Source organism: Rhinatrema bivittatum, chromosome 1 (genome assembly GCF_901001135.1).
Source record: "Rhinatrema bivittatum chromosome 1, aRhiBiv1.1, whole genome shotgun sequence".
NCBI classification, from domain to species: domain Eukaryota; kingdom Metazoa; phylum Chordata; class Amphibia; order Gymnophiona; family Rhinatrematidae; genus Rhinatrema; species Rhinatrema bivittatum.
The window spans coordinates 750,592,732-750,609,243 of NC_042615.1; positions in this window are offsets into that span (position 1 = coordinate 750,592,732).

Here is a 16,512-nt window from a genome sequence, read left to right on the forward strand (position 1 = left end):
TAAACTAGAAATTATTGGAGAACATGTAACGATCCTCTGTAGAGAAGCCTACAGAGGATCGTTACATGTTCCCCAATCCAAAGTGACACACCACCTCGCCTTCAGGGAATGAGCCTTCTCCACGGCGGGACCTTCCATCTGGAACGCTATGCCCCCGGACCTCAGACAGGAACCATGCTTATTAACATTTAGAAAAAGACTTAAGACTTGGCTATTTAGACAAGCCTTTCCTGAATCTCACTGACTCCTCTAATGGGCCTTATGATCTGTCTACTACAACCACCATGTTACATCCCAGCTCTATGTAAATAGTTGTTCCTGTTTTTACTCCTAAACGACTCAGGCTTCTTTTCTTATCCCAGTTCCTACTGCCCCTGTTTTATTGTAACTTTCTTACTTCTCTCCACCTGTTAAATGTTAGGTTTCTTTCACTCCCCTTGTTAATTGTAAACCGGCATGATGTGATTCTATCATGAATGCAGGTATAAAAAAAGCTATAAATAAATAAAATAAATAGAAGGGTGGGGGTGGCAGGATGTGGTCAATGAAATTGCCTTGTCACCCCCATGCAAGACATGAATTGGGAGAAGAAAACAAGTCAACCCAAAATAGCAGAAAGATGACTAAGTAGAGCAGCAATCCTAGGTAGACAAGCTAGAAAGCTATGACCACAAATGCTTGTAATCTAGGCAATAAAATCCCAGACCTGCAGGCCTTAATGGTGGAAGCGGACTTGGACAAAGTTGTTGTTAGAGACCTGGTTCACTGAGTCTCATGATTGGGCTATAGCCATACCAGACTATAATTTGTTAAGGAAGGACAGAGAAGACAGGAAAGGGGGAGGAGTAACTTTGTCAAAAACAATATCCAAGCAAATGAACTGCAAGGAATGTGGGGTAGAGAAGACGCATTATGGGCTGTCCTAAAAAGAAAGAAAGATGATGGTGCATCCATTTTTACTGGAGTGGTATACTGGCCTCCAACAAACAAAAGAACTAGACAGAGATCTGGTTGAAAACATCCAAAAGGTGGGAAATAAGGGAGAAGTGTTAATTGTTGGAGATTTTAATCTGCTGGATGTAAACTGGAGAATCCCTTCTGCTGAATCTACCAGAAGTAGAAAGATAGTGGATACCCTTCAAGGGGCTCTCGGGGGAGGGAGTTATACTTGACCTAGTGCTCACTAACGAGGATAATGTCTCTAATGTCTGGGTGGGTGCCCACCTGAGCATCAGTGATCATCAAACAGTATTGTTTGAAATCGCAAATAGGATACAGAGAGGTCACACAAAGACCCATGTTTTGAATTTCAAAAATAAGGATTTGGTCAAAATGGGGACATACCTGGCGGTAGAACTAGAAGACTGGGAGAAAATCAGAGGTAACGATTGTGGGGCCTCTTGGCAACAGTGATCATAACAGCATTCAAGAAATATAAAGCATAGCAGCGTTCAAGAAATATTAAGGATCCCAAAAAGAGGCACACAGGGAAGAATATTGAAAATGAGGGAGACAAAGAAGGAAATCAAGTGGGCGTACATAATCCAGTGGGAGCATTGAGAGGAGAGGATCACCTTGCTGGTGGCTAAAAAGAATCAACTACTGCATGGGGAAATTTTTTAAACTTAAAAGTATTGGAGAGAAGTAAAACTATTGGGGTATATTATTTAGTGTGTTTTGTATTAAATAGGTAGTCAGAAAGGCAGGCAAAAAAAACAGAAGTTTGTGTGTTTGTACAAAAAAGGCAGCCAGAAAGTAGAAATAAGCTAGGAGCACTGTATATCTAAGTAAAAAGGTTGAAAAAGGTCAGTTATTTATCTTGGAAAGGAGTAAGGGTAGTGTGATTGATTTGATTAGGTACCAACATTTGTTAATCAGAACAGCAGTGAGTCACTCAGAATAACTAACTGAAGTGTAAATCTCCAAAGGGATTGTTTTGTATTAATTTACCTTAGAAACACAAAATATATTGCAAGGGAAGAGCTCAGTAACCACAATCCAGTGGGAGCACTGAGAGAAGAGATTCACATTGCTGGTGGCTGAGAAGAATCAGTAAGTACTGCTTGGGGAAATGTTTAAGAATTGGGAAGAAGTAAAACTATTGGGGTATATTATTTACTGTTTGTGTGTCCATATTGAATGGCTAGTCAGAAAGGCAGGCAAAACACAGAAGTATGTGTGTTTTGTATTAAATAGGTAGTCAGAAAGGCAAGCAAAAAAACAGAAGTTTGTGTGTTTTGTATTTTGCAACCCTCCCACTGTCTCCTACCCACCCCTAGCTCATCTTTTAATTTATAGGCAGGTGTCACTTTCACACTAAAAATAAATAAATACAAATATTAATCTGCCTTTTAACTTAAGGTGTGAGGAATTTCTGAATTTATCAACAGTTTAATCATTCCCTTCTGGTCACTACCAGATATATAATAAATACACTAATTCATTTAAATGACCCTAATTGTATGCAGTCCTACTCCCATAGCAACCTAAAACTTAACTAGGAACTGAACAAATTTAAGATGAAAGCAGCAATCCAGCAGCAAGAGGGGGCTTCCCAGTCTTCTGCAGCATGTGTCACATTTATGATTTTTTTAATCTACCGGTGAGAAATCATACGTGTGCATCTGATGAAAAGAGCTTCTATCTCTCAGAGAATTAGTCCGATCTCTGGAGACTTAAGAGTGGTAGACATGGAGGAGATGAAGCAGATAAAGGTTTATAGATGAGACCTTCAAGGACATCGAAGACAAGTCCCAACTCCAGACTGGCAGCCCTGGTGCTGCCTTGGAGGAGGAAGGTCTCATGATTGGAGAGCATCAACCTTGTGCAGCAGGAAATGATCCAGGAACCAACAAGAAAGAGAGCTATTTTAGATTTAATTCTTAGTGGAACACAGGATTTGGTGAGAGAGGTAACTGTTGTGGAGCCTCTTGGCAACAGTGATCATAACATGATCAAATTTAAACTAATAACTGGAAGGGGGACAATAAGTAAATCTGCAGCTCTAACACTAAACTTTCAAAAGGGAAACTTTGATAAAATGAGGATAATAGAAAAAACTGAAAGGTGCAGCTGCAAAGGTTAAAAGTGTTTAACAGGCATGGACATTGTTTAAAAATACAATCCTAGAGGCGCAGACCATATGTATTCCACACATTAAGAAAGGTGGAAGGAAGGCAAAACGATTACAGTCATGGTTAAAAGGTGAGGCAAAAGAGGCTATTTTAGCCAAAAATAAATCCTTCAAAAATTGGAAGAAAGTTCCATCTGAAGAAAATAGGATAAAACATAAGCATTGTCAAGTGTAAAACATTGATAAGACAGGCGAAGAGAAAATTTGAAATGAAGTTGGCCATAGAAGCAAAAACTCATAATAAAAACTTTTTAAAATAAGTCAGAAGCAAAAAACCTGTGTGAGTCGGTTGGACCATTAGATGACCCAGGAGTTAATGGGGCTCTTAGGAAAGATAAGGCCATTACGGAAAGACTAAATGGATTCTTTGCTTCCGTGTTTACTAATGAGGATGTTGGGGAGATACCAATTCTGGAGATGTTTTTCAGGGATGATAAGTCAGATGAACTGAACCAAATCACTGTGAAACCTGGAAGATGTAGTAGGCGAGATTGACAAACTAAAGAGTAGCAAATCACCTGGACTGGATGGTATGCATCCTGGGGTACTGAAGGAACTCAAAAATGACATTTCTGATCTATTAGTTAAAATTTGTAACCTATCATTAAAATCATCCATTGTACCTGAAGGTAGCCAATGTAACCCCAATATTTAAAAAAGGCTCCAGGGGCGATCCGTGTAACTATAGACCAGTGAGCCTGACTTCAGTATGGGAAAAATAGTGGAAAATATTCTCAAGATCAAAATCGTAGAGCATATAGAAAGACATGTTTAATGGAACACAGTCAACATGTATTTACCCAAGGGAAGTCTTGCCTAACAAATCTTCATTTTTTTTGAAGGGGTTAATAAACATGTGGATAAAGGTGAACCAGTAGATGTAGTGTATTTGGATTTTCAGAGGCATTTGACGAAGGCCCTCATGAGAGACTTTTAAGAAAACTAAAAAGTCATGGGATAGGAGGCGATGTCCTTTCGTGGATTACAAACGGGTTAAAGACAGGAAACATAGAGTAGGATTAAATGGTCAATTTTCTCAGTGGAAAAGGGTAAACAGTGGAGTGCCTCAGGGATCTGTACTTGGACCGGTGCTTTTCAATATATATATAAATGATCTGGAGATCATGTGACATCTTGACGGGAGAGGATGTGATCCCCCGTCACGGAGCTCAGGCCCTTGCTTTCACCCCCCATCCAGCCGCATCAGAGGCCCTGTTTACCCTTGCTTAACCCAGAGGTGAACGACTGCAGTCCTCGGTTGCTGGCAGGACCCCGATGGTGGCACGGGCTGGAAAAAAGGAGAAGGAAAAAGATTGCGAGAAGGCCCGCCCGCCGGATAATAACCCGGAAGTGGTAGCGGGGATGTCTGAGCACGGCGTGGCCGCACCGAACCCAGCGGCACTTACCCCGGAGCTCCAAAAAATCTTGGAGCAGCTCAAGGAACTGAATGCGGGAATGGCAGCCATTGATCGCCACTTCACTGATCTGGAAGCCCAAGTATCTGGGAACCAAGATGGCCTCCACGTGGCCACCTCTGATATTGCGGCACTGAAGGCAGAGCTCGGGAAGCAGGCCCTCAAGATAGAGGATCTTGAGAACCGTTCGCGGAGGGCCAATATAAGGTTAGTAAGGCTACCGGAGAGTTTGCCAGAATTTCAATTGCCCAGTTTCCTTGAGGGCTGGCTCCCGCATGCGCTGAAGCTCTCAGGGCTGTCGGGCCCTCTCCACGTGGAGCGGGCCCACTGTCTAGGCCTCAAGCGAGAAGGCCAAGCTAAACCCCGAGTGGTTATAGCCAAAGTCTTAAATTATTCCCACAAGGCGGCGATCATCAAGGCTTTCCAACGGGGGAATAAACCGAGCTACGACAACCAACCTATCTTGATATTTCAGGACTTTTCTCATGCAGTCTCTCAACAACGCAGGGCTCTGGCACCATACTGCATGCAGCTCTACCAAAGAGGCATCCGTGCCGTGCTTGTTTACCCAGCCTTGTTTACCCAGCCAAGATGCGGGTCCAATCGTTAATTTACGGACGTGGACTCAATACAGCAATATATGCAGGCCTTGCCCGTACAAGCCGCCACCATCACCTGAAGGGGGTCCGTGGAATGGCCGGGAATGGAGAACAGTGTCTTGATATCTGGGAGGGCCACTTGAAGATTAATGTTTGATAGTTGGACTGCTTTATACTGTTTTCACTACCAGTTCCACGCTGTGTGCTTTCAAACTGCAGTGATGTTCTGTGTACGCAGTGGTATTCATAGTTTTCTCTCTTTTTCATACCGCAAGTTGTTCATGGAAGAGAACTCTCAATGGTTTGGCATGGGAGGCATCCCTGCACTTTGAACTATATGGGGGAAGACTCATGGCATGCTCTACCTGGTCAGAAGCCAGCCTGCTGTGTACCAGCCAGCATCCCCAATGTTCCCTTATTTTGTGAGGATTGGGGCCTTGGCACGGACTGGCTTGCAAGGATTGCTAACGGACCTCGTCAGTATTCTGTTCTGCCATTGGAGTCCTTTTCCTGTTTTGAATTCCTCGCAGTTGAATGGTTGTTTAATATTGTGCACTGTCTGGGGGGGGGGGGGGGGGGAAGGGGCTGAGCATTAGGTGATAGTGATCTCCCCCTACTACCCCTAAGATGGTGGGTCTAGGGGTGTTGGGTTGAGGGGGAAGGGGAAAGGGGATAGAAACCAGTAGTGGGTTCCACAGGGGAACCAATAGAACTTTCCAGGTACTCTCATTTCACATTGTCGAGGGGAGTGCTCGGCTGGGAGGTGCTTTCCCTCATATGATTGGGTACATATTTTGTGTCACACAATGCACTGTCACTGAGCTTACCTGAGTACTCATAATTTTCATTATTTCTCTTGGAACGTAGGAGGTGTTAACTCTCCTATTAAACGGACCAAAATTTTGCAATCTCTGTATCGGAAGAAGGCGGATGTTGCTTTCCTGCAGCAAACCCATTTATCTGATTCAGAACATGAGAAGCTGAGGCAGCGATGGGTGGGTTCGATTCACTATGCATCGGCTAGTTCCAGGTCCGCTGGGGTGGCCATATTGGTGCAGCGGTCCTTTCTGCTCACGATCACCAAGGAAATTAAGGACCCCAATGGTAGCTATAGCATTTTGGCAGGGGAATATAATCAATCTCCCGTAATCTTATGTAATGTCTATGCCCCTAATGTGTATCGAGTGCCCTTTTTTCATGAGCTCTGTGCTTTACTTCTTCCACATATTGATGACTTGATCATAGTGGGCGGGGATTTCAATGCTGCTAGAGATCCTCTTTTAGATAAATCAGCTGTGGCCAAAACTCCAGGATTACCTAGCAAAGGGCTAGCACTTTTGGAAAACTCACTGCACCTTACAGACATTTGGAGAACATTACACCCACAAGAGAGGGAATTTACACATATTTCCAGGGCCCATGCTACTCATTCACGGCTGAACTATTTGTTGCTGAGCACTAATCATTTTTCTAAAGTTGTTGGGGCGGGGATTGAGGAAATCGTGATTTCTGACCATGCCCCGATTTGGCTCGAGGTGACGAATCCTCTATCACTACATTCTACTTTTACTTGGAAGTACGCCTATTTTTTAGCAGAGGAAGCCGCTTTTCATGAGTACTTAAAAGAACGCTGGGCTGCATTTGAAACTTCGATTACTCAACATAAAGATGACCCAATTCTCTTTTGGAATACTGCCAAAGCAGTACTTCGAGGAGACATAATCTCGTATGTAGCATACGGGAAAAAAATCTATAGACAAACGGCTCCTCACGCTAAGTGCTCAGCTTCAGAAGGCCAGGCGGGGTTTGTTGCGTTGTCACTCTTTGGAAAACAGGGAAAAATACCTCTCTTTGCAAACTGCTATTAATTCTCTCATCCACCAACGCACTAAGAAAAGTCTGTTTTTTTTATCAATATAAGCTTTTTCAATTTGGGCAAAAATCCGGTAAATTGATGGCTAACCTAATCAAGTCGGCCAGAGGGAATCATCATATCCCGGCTATCAAGAATACCCGACAGCAGACTGTAACTGATGCTGAAGGTATTCGCCTGGCCTTTCACAAGTATTACTCTCAGCTATATTGTTCAGAGGGTTGGGATGCATCAAAATGGGAGACGTTTGGGGACCTAATTCAGCTCCCATCCTTAACAGTGGAATATAGTCGCTATTTAAATGAACCCATATCTGAAGAAGAGGTCAGCCGGGTCATTCATCAAATGCACAAATTGAGGGCTCCCGGCCCTGAAGGCTATAGCTCAGAGTTTTACAAATGTCTGGTGGACCCGATTTCTAAACTTCTTCCCACAGTCTTTCAGACCTTAATTGGTCAGGGGACCTTTCCTCCAGGAGGGAATCAGGCCTATGTCACTCTCATTCCAAAACCGGGTAAAAAACCTCTGCTACCTACATCATATTGTCCTGTTGAATGTAGACCATAAAATCTTAGCAAAGATTCTTGCCTACCGCCTGGGGAATGTCCTGTCCTCTCTTATACAACCTGGTAAGGTAGGCTTTGTTAAAAAAAAGATATGCCTTACGAAACATCCGTCAGATTGTCACAGCTATGGCGCTCAGTCAACGGGTGGACGAGCCATATTTGGTGGTTAGTCTGGATGCAGAGAAAGCCTTTGACAGGGTTGAGTGGGGCTATATGTTCCATCTGCTACAACTGATGGGGTTTGGTGGGTTATTTTACCAAGCAGTTGAACTCCTGTATAGTTCCCCGGAGGCCCGTATTCAGGTTAATGGGGGACTTCTGACACCTTTGCCGTGGGCAGAGGCACTCGTCAGGGCTGCCCGTTGTCCCCGCTACTTTTCCTACTTACCTTAGAACCTTTTTTGCTAGCTATACAATCCACTCCAGCTATAAAGGGACTACAATTCCAAGGTGGGAGGAAGTTGGAAAGTTTTAAGTATGTGGACGATGTGTTGCTTTTTCTCACGTCCCCACACAGGTTGCTACAGGTGCTTCTTGATTTGTTTCACCATTATGCAGCCTTCTCAGACATGCGAATTAACTGGGATAAATCTGAGGCCCTGACCTTCCCTGACTCACTTAAGGAGCGCTTGGGGGGGGGGGGGTTCCTTCCCCCTGCAGTGGGCTCGGGATTCTCTTAAATATTTGGGGATACACCTCACCACTGATGTAAATCATATTTATCACCGCAACATCTCTCTGGTGCTTCACGCCACTCAGGAGAAGTTACAAATGTGGCATAACTTGCCGTTGTCCTTAGGTGGCCGGGTTAACTTGTTTAAAATGGTAATACTACCTAAATAGTTATATGTATTCCAAAACTTTCCCTTGCTCCTTTCGTCCTGTGATCTCACTCGCGTGGACCGGATGTTGCGCCGGTTTATTTGGAGGGTTGGGAAGGCTAGAATACCCTTACACTGGCTAAAACATTCGTGGGATAAGGGGGGTATGGGGGTACCCAACCTTCATTGATATGGGATGGCAGCCAATCTCCATCTGATCAGAGGATGGCTCTTGGGGACGTCCCCTTTTGTTAACATAATGGCTGAAGCTACCTTCACTAGACCGGTGGCCTTGAGTTATGTTCTTATGAGCCCTAGAACCAAAGTCCCACCTTTGTTGGTTAAACACCCACTGATTGCGCCCCTGTGGAAAACATGGGCATACCTCACTCATTTTCTGGGAATTCCCCGACATTGTACATGCTTAACCTCTCTCCGGGGTAACTTAGATTTCGCTCCAGGGTCCACCACTGCGCACTTTAGGACCTGGGACCACAACGGTATATTATACTTGGGGCATGCCATGGATGATGGCCACCTATTACCATTTACCCGATTGCAAGAATTATATGGGCTTCCGGGGACTCACTTATTTGGATATTTGCAACTTGGTCACTACTTGCAGACCTTGGGACCCCCCGATCAACATTTAGCAGCGTTTAAAGTGTTGGATGGGGTTTTTCAATTCGATCAAACAAGGGACCCATCTCTCTCAATTTACTACAGGCGGCTGGCCCGTGGTGCCCCCACGGACTTCTATCAAGTTTCAGTCGACCGTTGGAATCAGGATGGGGCGTTCTCGTTAACGCCTCCTATTTTCTCATTTAGTGTGAGGAGTATACTTTCTATTACTGGCAATATGTATTCGGGAGATGCACCTAGAATTTTTACGTAGGGCTTATCTCTCTCCCCAGATTGCATTTAAAGCTGGGATTGCCAACACTGATAAATGTGTACGCTGCTGGAAGGGGACGGGGACCCTATCTCATGTTTTCTGGGAGTGTCAAGCAATTAATAAATATTGGCGACAAATTGTTGGCTATTTAGAACCACTAGTGGGGGGTTTGCTTACCGTTAACCCCTTATCTCTGGTTGTTTCACTGTGTCACCCATTACCTAGTGGTGAACCCAGGTTTACGAGCTTTGCTTAAAAAGGCTGGACTGGTGGGGGAAAAAGTCATTCTTATTCATTGGTGCAATGCTGAGCCACCCTCCTTTTGGACCTGGTGGATCCACTTCCATAAACTGATGCAGATTGAGAATTTCTTCGCCCGCAGCTTGCCTAAAAGATGAAAAACATTTCTCCACACCTGGGAATCTTATCTACAGACTTTGCCCCATAGAGCCAGAAGTCTGGCTCTCAATGATTGATTATGCATATCTGAAGAGTATCTGGACTTTGTTTGTGTTTATCTTAGTCTCTCTGGGGTGGGTGGGGGTGGGAAGGTACACTGGTGGGGACGGATTGCAGGGTATTTCTAGGAACTGATTGTTTATTCTGAAAGGAGTGATAGATTTCCTAATCAGCATTCTGTATATTCTTAGTGTTTCATTATTTCTCTTTGTTTATATGCTGCCTTCGTTCATACATAACTTGTTTGGATATCACTCAATAAAATATATTTCACATATATAAATGATCTGGAAAGGAATACGAGTGAAGTTATCAAATTTGCAGATCATAAAAAATTATTCAGAGTAGTTAAATCACAAGCGGATTGTGATACATTACAGGAGGACCTTGCAAAACTGGAAGATTGGGCATCAAATGGCAGATGAAATTTAATGTGGACAAGTGCAAGGTGTTGCATATAATGAAAAATAACCCTTGCTGTAGTTACACAATGTTAGGTTCCATATTAGGAGCTACCACCCAGGAAAAGGATCTAGGCATCATAGTGGTTAATACTTTAAAATTGTCAGCTCAGTGTGCTGCAGCAGTCAAAAAGGCAAACAGAATGTTAGGAATTATTAGGAAGGGAATGGTTAATAAAATGGAAAATGTCATAATGCCTCTGTATCACTCCATGGTGAGACCGCACCTTGAATTCTGTGTACAATTCTAGTCGCCACATCTCAAAAAAGATATAGTTGCAATGGAGAAGGTACAGAGAAGGGCAACCAAAATGATAAATGGGATGGAACAGCTCCCCTATGAGGAAAGGCTGAAGAGGTTAGGGCTGTTCAGCTTGGAGAAGAGACGGCTGAGGGGGGGGGATATAATAGAGGTCTTTAAGATCATGAGAGGTCTTGAACGAGTAGATGTGAATCGGTTATTTACACTTTCGAATAATAGAAGGACTAGGGGGCATTCCATGAACTTAGCAAGTAGCACATTTAAGACTAATCGGAGAAAATTCTTTTTCACTCAACGCACACTAAAGCACTGGAATTTGTTGCCAGAGGATGTGGTTAGTGCAGTTAGTGTAGCTGGGTTCACAAAAGGTTTGGATAAGTTCTTGGAGGAGAAGTCCATTAATGGCTATTAATTATTTTTACTTAGGGAATAGCCACTGCTTTTAATTGCATCAGTAGCATGGGATCTTCTTAGTGTTTGGGTAACTACCAGGTTCTTGTGGCCTGGTTTGGCCTCTGTTGGAAACAGGATGCTGGGCTTGATGGACCCTTGGTCTGACCCAGCATGGCAATTTCTTATTTTCTTATGTTCTTATGGAGTTGACTGAGGCACTGGCTGGGGCTTGGGAGCTCTTTGCTGTGTGAGTTGGTTGCAAAAGCTCACAAGCTGCTGACAGAAGTGAGGGAATGGAGGATAGTATCTCCTCTGGCAATAGAAAGACTTGCTTTGCCCCTGCCTCGCCAACCTCTTAGATGAGGAGGACAGGTCTGGAGTGCCAGTGGAGACCTGTTGGAGGGTCTCAATCGTCTAGATAGGGAAAACATGTACTCCCAGTCTGCGGAGGTGCGCCCCCACTACAGCCAGACATTTGTAAAGACTTGTGGGGCTGACACTAGTTCATTCTCTATGCGAGTCTACAAGCCTTCAAGGAATATGGTGCGGAAGCTGTCCTCCCACCAATTTAGCTCCAAGGCCAGGGTACGAAACTCAATGGCATACTTGAATAGGGGCCATGATCCCTGGTGAAGGTGTAGAAGATCATAGCCCAACGTAGCCAGCCGGCCAGACTCATCAAAAACCTGCTTGAAGGCTTGCAGGAATAGCTGGATGGAGGACCCGGGGGGAGTCAGGGTCCTGATCAAGAGCAGGGTCCGCTGCTGGTTGAGGGGAGTCCGGGGGGGTCCGAAGGACCCAGCACTACCCTGACCCTAATTTGAGTCCTGTCTCTCTGATACAGGAGGCTGCGGAGCAGGCCCCCGAGGGATTTTCGGTTAGGGGGGGGGGGGGGGGGCGGAGGAGGGTCCTCTTCTTCCTGAAGGTTAGCCAGATAAGATTTGTGCATTAAATGCACAAACTCTGTAGAAAACAGAGGTTTAGAACTCCCGGGTAGAGGAGGAGGAGGGAGGGGGAGAATAGGATCAAAATCCCCCTCCTGCACTCTGACTGGGCTCAAATCTGGAGGTGAAACGGTTAAATCAGGCTCAGCCGAGCCCTGCAGTCCAGAGACTGCCGAAAGACCTGCCCCCAAAATGGCCATGGTTTTCTGTGAGGAGGACGGCCGAGCCACGCGTCTGGGCTGTCGACCCCGGGCTGCCGATCGCGTCGCCCCCGCAGAGGAACCCTCCCTGCCGGGCAAACAGTCAGAACACAGACCCTTGCGGGAGAGCCAAATCGCAGGCTCCCCGCAGGCCAGACAGGCACTAGAGCGCGGCATGAGGGTAAATAAAAGCCGCGGGAGAGAAAAAAATCAGCTGAGCGGCTGCCCGAGCAGCAGACGATGGAACCCTGCTGTCCGTACACTAAAAGTGCTGAATTTTGTTTTGTCTCTTGCCTTCGGGAGTCCCTTCTTACTTCACCTTTTTTTTTTTTTATAAACTTTAGTGATAGCAGAGGAATGGAGCATCCCTGTGAAATATTGTAAGGCAGCCTAGGCAAGTAGGGGGAGTGACTGGACCACCAGTATCGCCCCCAACAAACAGGTCACTGGGAAAGGGATCCTAGGCTGTATCACAAGGGGCAAGCCCCCCCTAGGACCCCCGAAGAGCTGGGAGACAGAGCTGTCTCCCTGAAGCAGGAGTTTTGAAACATTTTTTTTTTTTTTTAGATTATTAAAGTAATACTTGCTTGATCTGATCAAACACCACACAGGAGAAGGAAAAACCTCACAGGAATAAAGGAATTAAGAGAAGGAAGGGTGCCGCAGTTTCAGCAACCTGAATCTGCTGGGAGACAGAGAAATACTGAAGGGATGCAGGGTAGGCTCTGTCCTGATATAGGATACCCTTTCAGTTTTTCTCTGTCTCCATCTGCTGGACAGGCGGCTCAACCCACTGTCTGGACTGATCCGGGTACGTACAGGGAACAGGATTTTTAAGTGATTATTTTGTTTTGCCCTAGACCTTATATTTTCCCCAGAAAGAGCTCATTTCCTGGAGTTGGCCGGCAAGCAATGTCTGACTTTTACAAAACTGAGTTCAAGCTGAGGCTTGGGATTCTTGCTCTACTCTGAGACCTAACCAGCATAGTTTCCCCACTATGCTATGGGGTAGATTTTCAAACCGCGCGATTTGGCGTACTTTTGCTGGCGCATCAGGCGCAAGCAAAAGTACGCGGGATTTTAGTAGATACATGCGTAGCCGCGCGTATCCACTAAAATCCTGGATCGGCGCGCGCAAGGCTATCGATTCCGTATAGCCGGCGCGCGCCAAGCCGCGCAGCCTACCCCCGGAACGGGGGTAGGCTGCACGGCTTGGGAAGAAAGTTCCCTCCGAGGCCACTCCAAAATCGGAGCGGCCTCGGAGGGAACTTTCTTTTGCCCTCCCCTCACCTTCACCTTCCCCTCCCTTCCCTTCCCTTACCTAACCCACCCGCGCGGCCCTGTCTAACCCCCCCTTACCTTTGTCGGGGGATTTACGCCTCCCGGAGGGAGACGTAAATCCCCGCGCGCCGGGACGCAACCTGGGGGCGGGTCCGGAGGGCGTGGCCACGCCCCGGGCCGTAACCACGCCCCCCAGGCCCGCCCCCAAAACGCTCCCGACATGCCCCAAAAACGCTGCGCAGATCGGGCCCGCCCCCGACACGCCCCCCCTCAGAAAACCCCGGGACTTACGCGAGTCCCGGGGCTCTGCGCGCGCCGGTAGGCCTATGTAAAATAGGCGCACCGGCGAGCAGGGCTCTTAAAATCCACCCCTTAGAGAGCAGTAAGCCTAATATCCTACAATGCCATTGGTCAGAAAGCTATTACTGGACAGAAAGCCATTGCTAGTACTGTATGCCCTAATTGGCCCTTTAGACACAGTTCATAGAGAACTAACCCTGAAGTTGCTGGAATCCTCTAGTCTTGGCTGGAAGGAGACATCAGTTCTGTGCTGACACACTATTCCATAGTGAGATTTGTTTAGTTGGCATTTACCATTTATATTTGGAAACAGTAAAAGATAAAATGAGGATTTAATCATTTTTCCATTCACGATTCCTGCTTTTTGTTAATAAACTCTTCAGCTTGTTAGCTGCAGAGTGATTCATGATCTCCAATGTTTTCTGTATTTGGTCTGTAGATGTATTTCTAGAACTATATGTCCCCTGGGTTGTATGGAGTCGCTGTGTCCCTAGAAATCTCCACAGGATAGCTTGCAGGTGAGGTACTTGTCCAGAGGCAAGCAGGAAAACAGTCGGTAGGTGGGAAGTAGCCAATGTAGGGAGATGTGTGTAAATGCTGGCAGGCCTGGGTAGTGCCTGGTAGAACTCTCCAAGTGACCACAGGAGTAATCCTGAATGAGTGTTAGGGATCGCGCCGAGGCATTACGTAACAGCATTGAAAGACACTGCCAGGCCAGCAAACTGAAGGGAAATATGCAGGATGGTTACCCAGAAGCACAAGCAATATGGAGCCAGGCAAAATTTGTGGGGATTTTCCAAACAGATAAGATTGCTAAAAACATAAGAAATCCCATGCTAGGTTAGACCAATAGCCCACTGAGCTCAGTATCCTGTCTTCAACAGTTGTTAGTCCAGGTCACCAGCAAATCCCAATATGAAAGTGTTTCATATATGTTTCATTCCAGAGCTAGAAAAAGTAAGAAAAATCATAAAAAGGTCAACATTTACTACTGCTGGAAGATAAATCACTGAAAAAAAAAAGAATTCCCTACTCTGATACTGGTCATCTAGTAACTACCGTGTTTCCCCGATAGTAAGACACCCCTGATAGTAAGACGTAGTGGAATTTTAGGGGGGTCGGCTAATGTAACACATCCCCCGAAAGTAAGACGTACCTGTCATTTCAAAAAAAAATTTTTTAAATACCTGTCGGAGGGCCGCGTGGGTCCAGGCGGCTGGCGGCGGGAGCCGGGTGGTCGCGTGTTAAATCTAGGCCGCGGGCGGGTGGGCGCGCGTTCCAGGCGGCGGCGGCGGCAGGGGGCGGGTGGACGCGCGTTAGTTCGAGACGGCCGGCTGCCGAGGCAGCCCCCACCGGAAGTGAATGAATACGCGCACAGGCCCACAGCGCCCCCCCCCCCCCGGCAGCCCCCAGCGCCTGTGCGACCCCTGCGATTCGGCGCTGGGGGCTGCCGGGGGGGGGGGCGGGTGGACGCGCGTTAGTTCGAGACGGCCGGCAGGCGGTCGCGTGTTAAATCTAGGCCGGGTCGCACAGGCGCGCATTCATTCACTGCCGTCACGGCATGTGACTGCCTTGAGCGCCGAAAGCAGCCGGCAGCGGCAGCCGAAAGCAGCCGGCAGCGGCGAAAGCAGCCGGCTCCTCCGCCTGGATGAATGAATTCATTCACTGCCGCAGCCCCCACCGGCAGCCCCCAGCGCCGAATTGCAGGGGTCGCACAGGCGCTGTGGGCCTGTGCGCGCATTCATTCACTGCCGGTGGGGGCTGCCGAGGCAGCCCCCACCGGCAGTGAATGAATGCGCGCCTGTGCGACCCGGCCTAGATTTAACACGCGACCACCCGCCGCCCGCCGGCCGTCTCGAACTAACGCGCGTCCACCCGCCGCCGCCGCCTGGAACAAGCGCCCACCCGCCCGCGGCCTAGATTTAACACGCGACCACCCGGGTCCCGCCGCCAGCCGCCAGCCGCCTGGACCCACGCGGCCCTCCGACAGGTATTTAAAAATAATTTTTTTTTTGAACACTGAGGTTTTTTTTCCAATATAAGACATACCCTGAAAGTAAGACATAGTGGGACTTTTGGGGGTAAAAAGAAAGTAAGACGCTGTCTTATATTCGGGGAAACACAGTACCTAATCTGAAGCAAAACTTAGTAAAAAGTAAGCTTCTAACAGACCTTTAGAAGAAAATGGCACATATACCTAAAATGTACCACATTGCAAGTTATGCCAACAGATATTACAGGTTATTCAAAGCAGAAAAATGTGTAGAGGCATGTCATATTTTATTTATTTTACTAGCTGTACCCGGCCACGCGTTGCTGTGGCTCAGTCTGGTTAAATGGAAAAGAAAGAAAAGAGAAAGCGCACGTTTCTAATATGTTTAATTTCACAATACTTGTGGGTATACAATATTTTTTGTTGTTCCATTGTCTGTGCAGATATAAAGATTGTCTGGTTTGCCGACTCTAGAACACACAACATATAATTGTCCATGTGAGAAGCAATCCATGTCTAGATCTAAACCGCATAACTCTAAAGATTGGCCCTGAGCTTTGTTGATGGTTATTGCAAACGCCAATCGAATTGGGAATTGCAATCTCTTAAATTGAAATGGCATATCTGTTGGAATCATAGGAATGCGAGGAATGAGGACATCTTCACCTTTGAAAGGTGCTGTCAAGATTGTTGCTTCTACAACTTTGCTCATTAAATTTTTGACTGCAAGCCACGTGCTGTTGCAAAGCTTTGGCTGGTTTATATTTCGCAACATGATAATTGGGACGCCGATTTTCAATTGCAGTACGTGCGGTGGCATTCCTGGCAGATCGAGTGAATTAAAAAATTCTGATGGATAATTAACCGCTTCATCTGCTTCCACAGTGTCGAGAGACTTGTATGTGCCTCGCTTTGAA